Raw genomic sequence first — 14,339 nt, 5'->3', positions numbered from 1 at the left:
CAGAGGAAATTCACCGGATTTTCAGGGCAAGATTTCTGGGAATAATATCGTTTGAAAGACAATGAGACTAGAGTCTGTTGCTCACCCGACAAAACTGCAATTTCGTTGTGAAGCTCAACTGGTTGCCAACACCAACTTTCCTTTTCACAGTTGACAAGTTACTGTCGAGCTTTTCGATGGTGGAAATCCAAAAAAATTCTGATTCCCAACGGTAAACAGGTATATGTGGACAGTTGGGGAAAAGTCGTTGAAATGTTCGATCAACCTTCACTCTATCAAATTGTTCCCATTTTCAGTTATGTTTCCAGTGAAGAGTATGAAATCGTAACATGATGAGGACAATGTGAATCAACAGCATTGATTATCAACTCATCAACTTCAGTGTCCCTCTCACAGCTGGAATGTTCCAGCATCAGATCAGACTGTGGAAGATTTATTGAAATAAAACAGTTTCTGTGGGTTTCTGTGTTGAATGCATTAGTGAGGATTGTGCAATTTGCGATTTTGGAATTGCCCACTCTGTGCAAAGGTGCAGATCATTAATATCTGTCCAGAAGAGAAGTAGTCCCAAGACTGACACCAGAGAACAGCGTTGTGCGCCCTCATTGAATCTGGGAAACAATTCCTCACAGACAATGTTACACCCTGTCTCTCGTGGAGCTTTTCATTCCAACTGCGTCAAATCCTCACAGAAGTTGATTCAACAGATCTTGTCACTGAGTAATTTCTTTATTTGTGTTCAACTCATACAAGCAGAGTGTCACAGTGGGAGTGCGATGGGCCCATGAATCACAGCTCATATCATGCTTTGGAAACTGTCATCTACTTTTTATCATTTTCCGAACACCAGGGAGCGGTAGCTGCTACTCGGTACAACTTACTCAACCATTTTCAGAGACAAGATAAACTGACTCACTGTTTCCTGCTATCTGTAATTCGATGAATCTCTCAAATTGATTTTATCATCACATGGGCCATGGTTGTAAATGATGAAAAATACCACAGTAGAGACAGTGCGTTGTCGAACATCTCTTTTCTCTCCAGGAGCTGTCAAGATGATGGTCTGAAGTGCCTTCTCCCGTTCTCAGTCACTCTGGGATGGTTCGCAGAGTAAACTCTATTCGCTGAGCTGGGAATAAGATGGTGAAGTTTATACACATCAGGCGCAGTGTGCCTGAGGGACAGAGCTTGCTGTAGTAATACGCCACGATGAGTCGGACAGCAGTGACGGCCCTGTGATATTGAAAATGCCACAAGCACGTTTCCCCTAAATTTGGGAGGACTTCTCCTTCTTCAAATTAGCACTGCACTTTCTGACTATCTTAGATGCAATAATTTGGACAAGGTTCCCGACAGAATGTTCGTTCCTGCACGTGTGCAATCTCCCTTTTGCACAGCCTCCCAGACTTTCCATACCTCTCACTCCCACAGTAAACGGATCTCATCACGGGTGGTGAAACGTCCAATATAAACGCAACTCTCTTTAGCATTTCTGAAGAAGGATCCAGATCTGAAACGTCAGCTTTCCTGCTCCTCTGATGTTGCTTGGCCTGCTGTGTTCGTCCAGTTCTACAACTCATTATCTCGGATTCTCCAGAATTGGCAGCTCCTACTATCTCTCTCTCTCTTCTTTATTTTCTTTGTTCTTAGAATCCAGTTCCCTAGAAATAGTTTCTAACTGTCTGCTTCAGCCAAACTCTCGTGTCATCTCCACTTAATCCTCTTTGTTTTAAACAGAACAACTCCAGCCTCTGGAATCTCTCCACAAAACTGAATTCCTTCATCCCTAGGGATGAGGAAGACAGAGAAGTGCGACGAGATTTTGGGATAAAAATCAATTAGTAGTTGGAAACATGGAAAGGGGTAAAAAAAAACAAATACACGGTCTCCGGCTTCGTTATTCTTTCAATACTTTCATGACACAAGTTGAAGAAATTGATTTGATCCACCATCTGAGATGCCCAGTTCTGTGGAAGGGACAAACAGCACCGGCCCAGGAGCAGGGAGACAGAATGAGATGAAAATGTTGTTGAAACTGTTTGCTGCTTCGAATTCCTGGAGCAACGTGGGAGCTATTTCGCTCATAGCAATTCTCAGCTGGTTTGTAGCTGAGTAAGCAAGTATGGGGCTGGCCTTTTGGTCTCAGGGTATGATTCTTGCTGATGGCATGATATGGTATTGAGGAGCAAGAGGTCACTGGCTCAACTCCCCGACAAGACCCGCTTTCTCCTTTCCCTTTTTCCACAATGCCTGAGCAGCTTTTCCTCATAGCAGCTTCGTTGAAAGATGACGGATTGCCTGAAATGTGCATGGGGCAGAAGTACCATTGCAGTGAACACAGCAAAAGGAATCAACTGTTCAAAGTGAGAACAAGTGTTTCGGGTTGTTCGCCCACACAATCCGACTCTGAATGAATCTTCCAGCTGCATTATTGCTCAGTTCTGGGTGTTAAACTTCGAGAAACTGTGATTCAAAGTGATCAGAAACAACACTGAACAGATTCATGTGAATGGTGCCGCGTCTGAGGGATGCCAGCAATAAAGTTACATTGGAAAGTTGGGAAATCTCACCTTGTAGAGTAGAAAGCTGAAAGCTGGTCTGTTTGAAGCTTTGAACAGAGAAGGATCGAGTCTGCAAATCACTGTCTGACAGTTCCCAAGGTGCAGATTCTGTCGATATGAAAGGGTATTCAATGGTTATGTTAAAAGGAACAATGTGCACTGTTACACGGAGAAGGCAAGAGATAACATTAAAAGAGACAATCATTTATACGTTGTGAAGAGCAGCACAGATAAGAAGGGCTGCATGGCCTTTGTCTGCATTGTGATAAATTTTGTGATTCTCAGTGAAATCAGAGTTCAACCAACACAATGTGGTAAATTAGACAAAGGTTATGTTTATACAAGCGAGACACACCTACGCAACAGAGAATCACGCACATCAATGAAATCTTTTGAATTCATCCTTGAAGGTACATGCCACACACCAAATGGAATGCTGAATGCTTGCCTCAAAAATGCATTTTGCCACCAAGCAGAATGGTGCAGTGGGAGCATGCTGGGCCCATAGGCCAGAGGTTAGTGGATCAAAACCATCCTCTGCTATTTGCTATTTAGTTCTGTATCTCACGTTCTGATCAGCTTTCTGCTTCATAAATCTGTAATAAATTCTTCATGCTGATACACGGGTGAGGTGACCCACTTATCAAGTTCTCAATAGCCCTCTCCAATTTCATTTCTTTTTTCTGAGTTGAGATTAAAGTGGTGAAGCTGTAATACATTACTTCCTTTTCTTCCCCATGCCATTCAGTAATTTCCTACACCGTTTCAAAGGTGAATAAGAAGAGGAGCATCATGTCGGAGACAGCATCACGGCACATACACAGTTCATCAGTATTATGATAGACATCAATGAATGTGCATAACCACAGAGAAATACAAGTGACAGAGAGTCGCCAGGGTCTCGATGGGCTGAGCGGCTTCTTTCTGCACGGGAATGATATCGTAGGTTTAGGACGTCACTCTCCCTGTCCCTGTGATGGAGCGGGTGAGGGAGAAACAATGGTTCATTATTAACCCTCCCTTTTGCATTGTAATGTCCGCCGCCCCAAATCTCAGGGCCATGCGGGGTTTCTCTTAATCCGGAACTGCTGGTGTCACATAATAACTCCTGCTCTGGCAGTAGAAAACGGACGTACACCCGCATTGCCAAAGTGTTTCTGTAGGATTGCTGCGTGCAGACAAATCCTGAACACCAAACAGGATGCACAGAAAGATCCCACTATAAGTTGAAGAAGGGACTAATTTCCAGTTTCGCCTTGTTGCTCTCCCAGCAGCTGTCCATCCTTCTGTCTGTCTCTGATGAATGTCATTGAGAAAGTTCCAAATCACGGTTTATCATTTGCTGAACAAACCTGATTCCACCCCGTCTGCTCTTTCCCACTTCCAGCGATTGAGAGGGAGCTGTAGTGCATATACCATCTACCAGGGCTGCCTGCCTGTCAAGGGAAATGGTTTAATGCATCTGCCAATGGAGATAGCCCCGTCTCAGCGGAAGAAACAAATAACACTGTCCCGGGAACAGGGAGACAGAATGAGACGAAGCTGTTTATTGTTGTTTTCACTGCCTGAAACAATGGAGAATAATATTTCTGTCTACTCAACAAGTTCGTATATATTACTGCACATCTCTGGAACAGAGAGAACGTGAGCTCTGGTCTTTTACATGTGAGGTTATGGACACTATCACTGCCTGAGTGGCACCTGATGTATTGTTAAGTAGGACATCACCAGGCTAGATTGCTGGTTTTGTGGTCATTCCGGTGGATGCCAGGTGTGAGAGATGCTGCAAGTTTGAATTCTGCATGAGCCCTTGTAGCCTTTGAAGTGTTTTTATTTGATCTTCGAGAGAGCATGCAGGTGTTTCACAATGAAATATATTTCGGTGTATGAACCCAAAAGGGTCCTTGCTGTGAATATATTGCACCCATCCACTTCACCTGACGAAAGAGCCATGCTCTGATTTTTTGCGATTTCAGTTAAATCTGTTGGACTATAACCTGATATCGCGCGACTTCTGATTTTACATCACATTCGAACGAAAATGAATCACGTTTAAGCAATGTCTGCTATCAGTAAACTGGCTCCACAGTGCTGTTGATAAGTGCTATATAAATGCAAATACACCTCTTTTAAGTGTCTTTAAATCCATCTAATCTGTTTACTGACTCTGGTCAGTGAATAGAATTTCTCGCTAACAGATTAATCAAACTGCCCAAAACCACTGCTGCCCACCTCCAACATTATAAACAGCACCAACATTGTCAGTTGGTAGTTGGAACATGGAAAGGAAATAAAGCAGATAACCCAGTTTCCAGCCTCATAAATCCTTCAAAATGATTTGTGAACCAGACTCAGGGGAGAGACAAGCGTAAAATTTCTGATTGACCAGAGTCACTGAGAGCACTTTTCCCTTCTTTATGATGGGGGTTATTGAACCTTATGCTCTCGGTGTCATTATCTGAGCTAAAACATTGAGATAACAAGAATTCAATGCAGAAATCTGGGGATTGGCACCATCAGATACTTGGGAACAGACAAAAAGCAGGCAGGCTCGAAGGGAGGTTGACCTGGGTGCAGGTGAACCTGTTCATGGTAACACGGATGTCTCTGCTGTGGATGGGATCACACTGTTTCTGTGCCTCCACAATGAATGGCCCAGACTTTACTTTGGGAAAGTAAAAGTAACAAAGGACAATTGCTCTTCTTTGTCAAATCACAATTTCCATCTGAAATTTCATTGTCCATCTCTACTGACTCCATAGGTTCAGGTGATGAAACACTTTCCTGACATTTTTGGAACGTTACCTCTCTGTTTCAAACAAATTGATGCTGTCCAGCGTTATTGACATTAATAAAAATAAAAGCTACCACGTAAAATTGGCCAGAAAATATTCACGGGAATGTTACCAGTTGCAGGATTTGGACTGTTGGGCGAGGCTGAACCGACTTGGGCTATTTTTCCTGAAGCATCAGAAGCTGAGGAACAAGCTGGTAGAAGTCAGTAAAATCATGAGGGATATGGCTAGGGAGCATAGTCAATGTTATTTTCCAAGAGTGGGCCCGAGCACAAAATGAGCAGGCATACATTTAAGGAGAGAGAGGAATAAATTAAAAGGGAACTGAGGGGCATTTTTTCACGCCGAAGGTGGTGCATTTCTGAAATGAACTACCAGAGGAAGTGCTGGAGGCTCGTAAAAATTACATTTCAAATGCAGCTGAACCGTTTTGGCTTAGTGGAATGAGAGCTTTCCAGAGGTGAAGTGTTCATTCACTTTAGCCCCCAAGAACTATTCTCGGTGTCACCTCCCCAGGTTCTCAATGAGGATTTTGGATGCAGGACGATACCTTAGAAGCCGTGTTAGCGCCTCAGGTATCAAGCGAGTTCCCAAACAGACAGATCTTAACGTCTAAGTAAAAATGACAATTCAAACGTATTTCCAGACACACCGAAGCGTGAAAGCTTTCTGTGAAACACCTCCAGTTTTCTGCGTCACAAGCGACTCACACAACTGGCATCAGGGCAATTCCAAACTGCTCCTCCAAATGCGCTGGATGTTTAGTGCAACACCATTTACTGGAAACTGCTCAAGTCAGGAAATAAAAGAATAGCTTAGGAATGACCCACTAAAAGTGAATGCAAGCAATCACAGTCTCGATTAGATGAGGTTTCCGTTCTGGTGAACAATGTGCATGTGTCTGCACCAAGACGATTTCAGCTTATCAAGAAAGTGGCTCATCAGCTCACTTCAGGAATAAAGTGGAAGAAATTTCACACCTCAGTTACCGTCATTTTCACCAAAAAATGGCAAATAACTGTGTGCTGGTCCAATGCAGGATTTTGTTTCACAGGAGCGGTGAAATAACAATCAGCATTCACTTGCAGCATAGCCTGCTTGTCCCCACTGTCATGCTGGGGGAATTCTGCATGTGCTAAACTCTGCACCGTGGAAGCTGACCTGATGAATGCTGTGTGCTCTCCCACACTAAAGTTTCCGTGAGGCGAAACAAAGACAAGCTAAATGCAGCCCATCCTCTGTAGCCCCAATATAACAGCTGGCAGTGGTGGGATTTGAAACCACGCCTCCACAGAGACTGGAGCCTTAATCCAGCACCTTAGACCGCTCGGCCACACTACCAGTCTCCTGGTAGGTGACACTTTCCATTGTTGTTACTGCACACAACTAAAGCAAAGGCGCAGGGAAATGCTTGGAGGGTTGCTGTCTCCTCATCCATTTTCTTACCTGCCCAGCCTTGCCTGGCTACAATATTAATGTCGATAGCTCTTCAATCAAAACAAATACCAACAGAAAGCTGAATGCATCTTGTGAGATTCAGTTCAGCAAAAAATGTAATGTGCCAGGGAGAAAGTATGCTCGGCTATACTTCGCTACTTCAACAACGAACACAAGACTGCATCAGATTTCTGGAATTTGGATTTTTGTTTTGGTCAATGATTTCGCTCATTGCTCGAAACAGAATGACTTTCGCATTTACACAGAACATGAAAAGCCCTGCAATGCAGGGCAATGCCCCAAGCTGAGCAAGCCGTGTACGAGATCAGGCCGTGTAGTTTACTTACAGTTACCACGCTGGTTTAGCAGACCAAGTGGCTGAAAGAAAGTTTTCCATCTGATAAATCCAGGTTGGCATTAGAATCCCAGAATGATAGATCACGTTGCAAGGCCTTTCAAAACGCGGTGGAGGTACGAGTTGCTTCTTTTTTTGTCTTGCTTCTAAACCATCCATTTTCCTGAAGAGCTTTCCGGGCCTGGACATGAACAAGTGTCAGACGGCAGGCAGCTGGTTTGGAAACCTGTGTGGGAAAAAAAGAAAAGTGACTCACTACATTTCACTAAATTCCACTGCACTTGCGCAGACACGCACAAAAGGCACTTGGTAAACATATTAACAGAACGTAAAAGATGATCAGAGATGTCAAAGATGTGCTAACAGCACGTGATTGCGTTTTGTTCAAGAAGTGAAAAGCTCTCGCGCCTGAGTCACCTTCACATCTCTTGCTGCTGACGGAATAAGTTAGAAGTTGTTTCACCAGATCTGCATTGGCTGCGCTTTCCTATCCCTCCTTGTTTAGATTTTCTTCCTCCTTTGCGACGAAAGTGAAAACAAAATGGACACAATCTTATTTAGTAATCTGTCTTGTCATTTCTTAGTTTCAAACCCAACATGGCTTAGATTCAAGAGCGCACTTTAATTTCAGTTTCTGTACGAGAGCGCGAGCCTGTAAATCCATTCGTTCCTGTTGTTGGCTCAACAAGCCGCTAATATTGTGCCCGGTGCTTAGAAATGCGACCATGTTTCTCAACTCCAAAACATGATTGAGGACATCTGGTTCTGATTCACGAACTTTGTAACAGGGCAGACAGTAATGGAATTAGGCCTCTCAGAGACTACTTTGAGGTGCATTTGACAGAGAGAGTAAATCATGAATGAGTGGTGTACTGTGACACCAGCACATCAGGCTTCTCCTTGAATTTGAACCGGAATGCTCTTGCAACTAATTCAAAAGCGACACGACTGCACTACAGAAAAAAAAATCACGGGCACGTCAAATGAATTCATAAAAAGGTTGAGCACCTGTACTCTTCAAATCAGCCCATATTCAGGAGCAGGAAGGAGAGAAATTTAACAAAGTCTTCTACAGCAATACATTGCAACTACCCTCCTTTCCTCAAAGTGGTATGACAGCAGCAGTTTCAAGTGACTTCCCAGAATGAAAGGCTTGCTGATGACAAGGGCAAGGCAACTCTCTCCACAATAATGCAGAAACCTGTCATTGTCATAAATAGAACACCACCGCTTCTGCCTAGTTTTGGACCAGGGGCCTTGCGCATGTTAGATAAATGTGATAACCACTACACGACAGAAACACTGCACCCAAATTGTCTCCCCACTGTCCTTCAAACACCATTGAAATTTGCAGCCATCCAACGTTTGTTTTCAATAGATCGATGCTGTCCAGCGCTATTGACATTGTTAAAAGTAATTGATACCACGTAAAATTGCCCAGGAAATGTTCACAAGGATGTTGCCAGAGTTGCAGGGTTTGGACCGTCGGGAGAGGCTGAATCAACTGGGGCAATTTTTCCTGAAGCATCAGGAGCTGATGAACAACCTGATAGAATTTTGTAAAATCATGAGGGATAAGGATAGTGGGGATAGTCAATGTTATTTTCCACATGTGGGCCCGAGAGCAAAATTAGAAGGCATACATTTAAGATGAGGGGAGAATCAATTAAGAGTTCTGAGGAACATGTTTTTTCACACCGAATGCAGTGGGTGTATAGAGTGAACTGCCAGTTGAAGTGGTCTAGGCTCGTATAAATTACAACATTTCGAAGGCACCTGAATGCGCATATGAATCAGTTGGGCGAAGCGGGATGAGAGCCTCCCACAGGCGAAGTGTTTATTTACTTTTGCCAAAAATGACCACTCTCTATGACACCTTCCGAGGTTTTCAGTGAGGATTTTGGAGTCAGGAAGATACCTCAAAAATAGTAGTTGCACCTCATGTCTCGTGTGAATCCCCGAACAGACAGATAGTATCATGCAACAGATGCAAAAATGACAAGGCCAACATATTTCCACACACACTGAAGCATGAATGCTTTCTGTGAAACAACTCCAGTTCTCTGGGTTACAAACTACTCACACAGCAGGCAACGGGCCAATTCCAAACTGTTTCTCCAAATGCGCTGGAGGTTTCGTGCAATGACACTTACTAGAAACTGCTTAAGTCAGAAAATAAAGGAACAGCGTAAGAACGCCCTGTGAAAAGTGAATGCAACGCATCACAGTCTCGATTAGATGAAGTTTCCCTTCTGCTCAGCAATGCGGGTGTGCTTGCACCGCAACGATTTCAGCGTATCAAAAAAGTGGCTCATCAGCTCCTTTCCTGAGGGAAGTGACAGAAATTTGACATCTCAATTACCTCCCTTTTCACAAAAAAAAACATATAACTTCAAGTAGGTTCAATGCAGGATTTTGTTTCACAGCACCAGTGAAATAAGGATCTGTATTCACTTGCAGCAAACGGGTGAGCAATGCAACTTGCCTGGACTGTGAAGCATCAGCGCAGCCTGCTTTTTCCCATTGTCATGCTGGGGAATTTCTGCACATGTTAACGACTGCACCATGGCAACACAGTATGGACGCTAACCCAATGAATTCTTTGCGCTCTACCACATCAAAGATTACATTGGGAAAAGCAGAGACAAGCTAAACACAGCCCATCCTACATAGCTTTGATATAACAGCTGGCAGTGGAGGGATTTGAACCCACATTTCTGGGGAAGGTGGGACCTGTACAAGAAGGACGGGTTGCATCTGAACTGGAAGGGGACCAATGTCCTGGGTGGAAGGTTTGCTCGAGTAGTTCGAGAGGGTTTAAACTAGTATGGCAGGGGGGTGGGAACCTGAGCTGTATACCAGAGGTGAGCGTTGATGCAGGTGAGGCAGTAGCAAGAGGTAGACCAGCTAGTGGGAAGGATTTTCCTGGGAAGGAACCAAGGGATCGGTTAAAGTGTGATTGCTTTAATGCAAGGAGTATCAGGAATAAAAGTGATGAACTTAGAGCATGGATCAGTACCTGGTGCTATGATGTTGTGGCCATAACAGAGACATGGGTTTCTCATGGGCAGGAATGGTTGCTGGATGTTCCAGGGTTTAGAACTTCTAAAAAGAATAGGGAGGGGGGAAAAAAAGGAGGGGGTGTAGCACTACTAATCAGAGAGGGTATCACAGCTACAGAAGCTTCCTTTGTCGAGGAAGATCTGCCTACTGAGTCAGTATGGGTGGAAATTAGGAACAGCAAGGGAGTAGTCACCTCGTTAGGGGTTTACTACAGGCCCCCCAACAGCAGCAGGGAGATTGAAGAAAGCATAGGTCGACAGATTTTGGAAAAGTGTGCACGCAGTAGGGTTGTTGTAATGGGTGACTTTAACTTTCCTAATATTGATTGGAACCTCCTTCGAGCAGAAGATTTGAATGGAGCTGTTTTTGTAAGGTGTGTTCAGGAGGGTTTCCTAACGCAGTACGTTGACAGGCCGACGAGGGGAGAGGCCATTCTAGACTTGGTGCTCGGAAACGAGCCGGGGCAGGTATCAGATCTTGTGGTGGGGGAGCATTTTGGTGATAGTGACCATAACTGCCTCACATTTTACATAGCTATGGAGAAGGAGAGGATTAGGCAGAATGGGAGGATATTTAATTGGGGAAGAGGAAACTATGATGCGATTAGACATGAGTTAGGAAGCATGGACTGGGAGCAGTTGTTCCATGGTAAGGGAACTATAGACATGTGGAGATGGTTTAAGGAACAGTTGTTGGGAGTGATGAGTAAATATGTCCCTCTGAGACAGGCAAGAAGGGGTAAGATTAAGGAACCTTGGATGACGAGAGCGGTGGAGCTTCTAGTGAAAAGGAAGAAGGTAGCTTACATAAGGTGGAGGAAGCTAGGGTCAAGTTCAGCTAGAGAGGATTACATGCAGGCAAGGAAGGAGCTCAAAAATGGTCTGAGGAGAGCCAGGAGGGGGCACGAGAAAGGCTTGGCAGAAGGAATCCGGGAAAACACAAAGGCATTTTACACTTAGGTGAGGAATAAGAGAATGGTCAAAGAAAGAGTAGGGCCGATCAGGGATAGCATAGGGAACTTGTGTGTGGAGCCTGAGGAGGTAGGGGAAGCCCTAAATGAGTTTTTTGCTTCTGTCTTTACGAAAGAAACCAACTTTGTAGTGAATGAAACCTTTGAAGAGCAGGTGTGCATGCTGGAATGGATAGAGATAGAGGAAGCTGATGTGCTGAAAATTTTGTCAAACATTAAGATTGACAAGTCGCCAGGCCCGGATCAGATTTGTCCTCGGCTGCTTTGGGAAGCGAGAAATGCAATTGCTTCGCCACTTGCGAAGATCTTTGCATCCTCGCTCTCCACTGGAGTCGTACCTGAGGACTGGAGAGAGGCAAATGTAATTCCTCTCTTCAAGAAAGGAAATAGGGAAATCCCCGGCAATTATAGACCGGTAAGTCTCACGTCTGTCGTCTGCAAGGTGTTAGAAAGGATTCTGAGGGATAAGATTTATGACCATCTGGAAGAGCATGGCTTGATCAAATACAGTCAACACGGCTTTGTGAGGGGTAGGTCATGCCTTACAAACCTTATCGAGTTTTTTGAGGATGTGACTAGAAAGGTTGATGAGGGTCGAGCTGTGGATGTGGTGTATATGGACTTCAGTAAGGCATTTGATAAGGTTCCCCATGGAAGGCTCATTCAGAATGTCAGGAGGAATGGGATACAGGGGAACTTAGCTGCTTGGATACAGAATTGGCTGGCTAACAGAAGACAGCGAGTGGTAGTAGAAGGAAAATATTCTGCCTGGAAGTCAGTGGTGAGTGGGGTTCCACAGGGCTCTGTCCTTGGGCCTCTACTGTTTGTAATTTTTATTAATGACTTGGACGAGGGAATTGAAGGATGGGTCAGCAAGTTTGCATACGACACAAAGGTCGGAGGTGTCGTTGACAGTGTAGAGGGCTGTTGTAGGCTGCAGCGGGACATTGACAGGATGCAGAGATGGGCTGAGAGGTGGCAGATGGAGTTCAACCTGGATAAATGCGAGGTGATGCATTTTGGAAGGTCGAATTTGAAAGCTGAGTACAGGATTAAGGATAGGATTCTTGGCAGCGTGGAGGAACAGAGGGATCTTGGTGTGCAGATACATAGATCCCTTAAAATGGCCACCCAAGTGGACAGGGTTGTTAAGAAAGCATATGGTGTTTTGGCTTTCATTAACAGGGGGATTGAGTTTAAGAGTCGTGAGATCTTGTTGCAGCTCTATAAAACTTTGGTTAGACCGCACTTGGAATACTGCGTCCAGTTCTGGGCGCCCTATTATAGGAAAGATGTGGATGCTTTGGAGAGGGTTCAGAGGAGGTTTACCAGGATGCTGCCTGGACTGGAGGGCTTATCTTATGAAGAGAGGTTGACTGAGCTCGGTCTCTTTTCATTGGAGAAAAGGAGGAGGAGAGGTGACCTAATTGAGGTATACAAGATAATGAGAGGCATGGATAGAGTTGATAGCCAGAGACTATTTCCCAGGGCAGAAATGGCTAGCACGAGGGGTCATAGTTTTAAGCTGGTTGGTGGAAAGTATAGAGGGGATGTCAGAGGCAGGTTCTTTATGCAGAGAGTTGTGAGAGCATGGAATGCGTTGCCAGCAGCAGTTGTGGAAGCAAGGTCATTGGGGTCATTTAAGAGGCTGCTGGACATGCATATGGTCACAGAAATTTGAGGGTGCATACATGAGGATCAATGGTCGGCACAACATTGTGGGCTGAAGGGCCTGTTCTGTGCTGTACTGTTCTATGTTCTATGTTCTATGTTCTATTTCCTTAGAGCCTCGAACTTTAATTCAACACTTTAGATTGTTCGGCCACACTAGCAGACAGCGGCAGTGAAACATTTCCCAATGTTGCTACTGCACACAACGCAAGCGAAGGTGCCAAGAAATGGTTGGACGAATGCTATCCTCCTCGTCCATTTTCCTAGCTGCTCGGCAATGCCCAGCTACAATATTAATTTCACACCAGATGCTGATCGTTCTTCAATCAAAACAAATACCAACGGAAAGCTAAATACATCTTGCCAGATTCCATTGCGCAAAAAAAGTCATGTGCCTGTGAGAAAGTATTTTTGTTTATACTTTTATAAAGAACACATGACTGCACCATACTTCCGGGTGCACCCAGATCACTGCCTTTACAGCGTGAAAAATCGCAACTTTTTCCCCCTTTTGCCGATAATGAAAATTTTAATGATTAAACCCACGTGGCCACAAACTAAGATAATTTTCCCATTCAATTGAGTATCATTCAAGTAGACTTCAGTGACGTTTTCTGTGGTATCCTCAGAGTTACTTAATTCTGTTTCAGCTCCATTTGTCATGGACCCGCCCAGGAAGTGACCATTCTCATTTTGCGTATCTGAATATACTTATTGGTGCAGGATTGGAGTTGGATTGGTGCCTTTGTAAGTCTTGTTATTTATTACATAAGCGGCTGCATGTACAAACTGATCTCTGGGATTTCCAGTGAAGTGGAAACAATTTTTTTCAATTCACAACTGGAAACCAGTATTTTAATCGAAGCAGTAGAAGGGAGCTCATGCTTTCAGCACAGCAAAAGCTGCTGGTTTCACTAACAATACTGGAAAGCTGTGCTTCACTTCAGAAAGCAAAGCAGTAAGAAGCTAAGTCGCCCAGCGTGGGGCTCGAACCCACGACCCTGAGATGAAGAGTCTCATGCTCTACCAACTGAGCTAGGCAGGCTTGACCAAGTGATCCTTATCTTTTCATTTCACACTGTGCCATATTCCGTGCAAGCTCATTTCAAAGTGCCGAAGATGATCCACATCGAAAATCACATGTTTCCAGCTCGTTCCTCTCAATCACAAATAACATCATTTACATCTTCCACTTTTCAGCTGTTACTCCTTCAGACCATTATCATCCATTTTCATTTAACATTCAAAATTCATATTTTAATGTCAGCGCCCTCATCCTTTAGCTGCCCATATGACGGTCAATCACTCTGGGAGATGGTGAATCTGCTTCATTTCTGTTACAGACTGTGTGAAATGTGTATCTGTCAGCCCAGTCTCACTGAACACATCCAGCACTTTGTTTGCTCAGTGCATCAGCAAAATCTGCACCTTCACATTTGGGGACTGGATTTTCACAGTTCTGTTGAAAAAGCTTGGAAGATCAAAAA

General features: G+C 44.2%; 1 long non-coding RNA gene and 2 other non-coding genes across 3 annotated transcripts in view; 1 reads left to right on the top strand and 2 right to left on the bottom strand.

The window, feature by feature from the left end:
* The window catches only part of LOC132208834 (uncharacterized), a 232,018-nt gene that overhangs the window by 2,562 nt on the left and 215,117 nt on the right, over positions 1-14,339 (top strand). The gene's annotated exons all lie outside the window — the stretch shown is intronic.
* Positions 6,616-6,697, bottom strand: trnal-aag (transfer RNA leucine (anticodon AAG)). Its single transcript has one exon. It is a non-coding gene; the product is annotated as a tRNA-Leu (tRNA).
* trnak-cuu (transfer RNA lysine (anticodon CUU)) lies at positions 13,825-13,897 on the bottom strand. The gene has a single exon. It is a non-coding gene; the product is annotated as a tRNA-Lys (tRNA).

This window comes from Stegostoma tigrinum, unplaced genomic scaffold (genome assembly GCF_030684315.1).
Source record: "Stegostoma tigrinum isolate sSteTig4 unplaced genomic scaffold, sSteTig4.hap1 scaffold_54, whole genome shotgun sequence".
Classification (NCBI taxonomy): Eukaryota; Metazoa; Chordata; class Chondrichthyes; order Orectolobiformes; family Stegostomatidae; genus Stegostoma; species Stegostoma tigrinum.
Note: the sequence above shows the minus strand (reverse complement) of the source record. Positions and strands in the feature narration are given on the sequence as shown.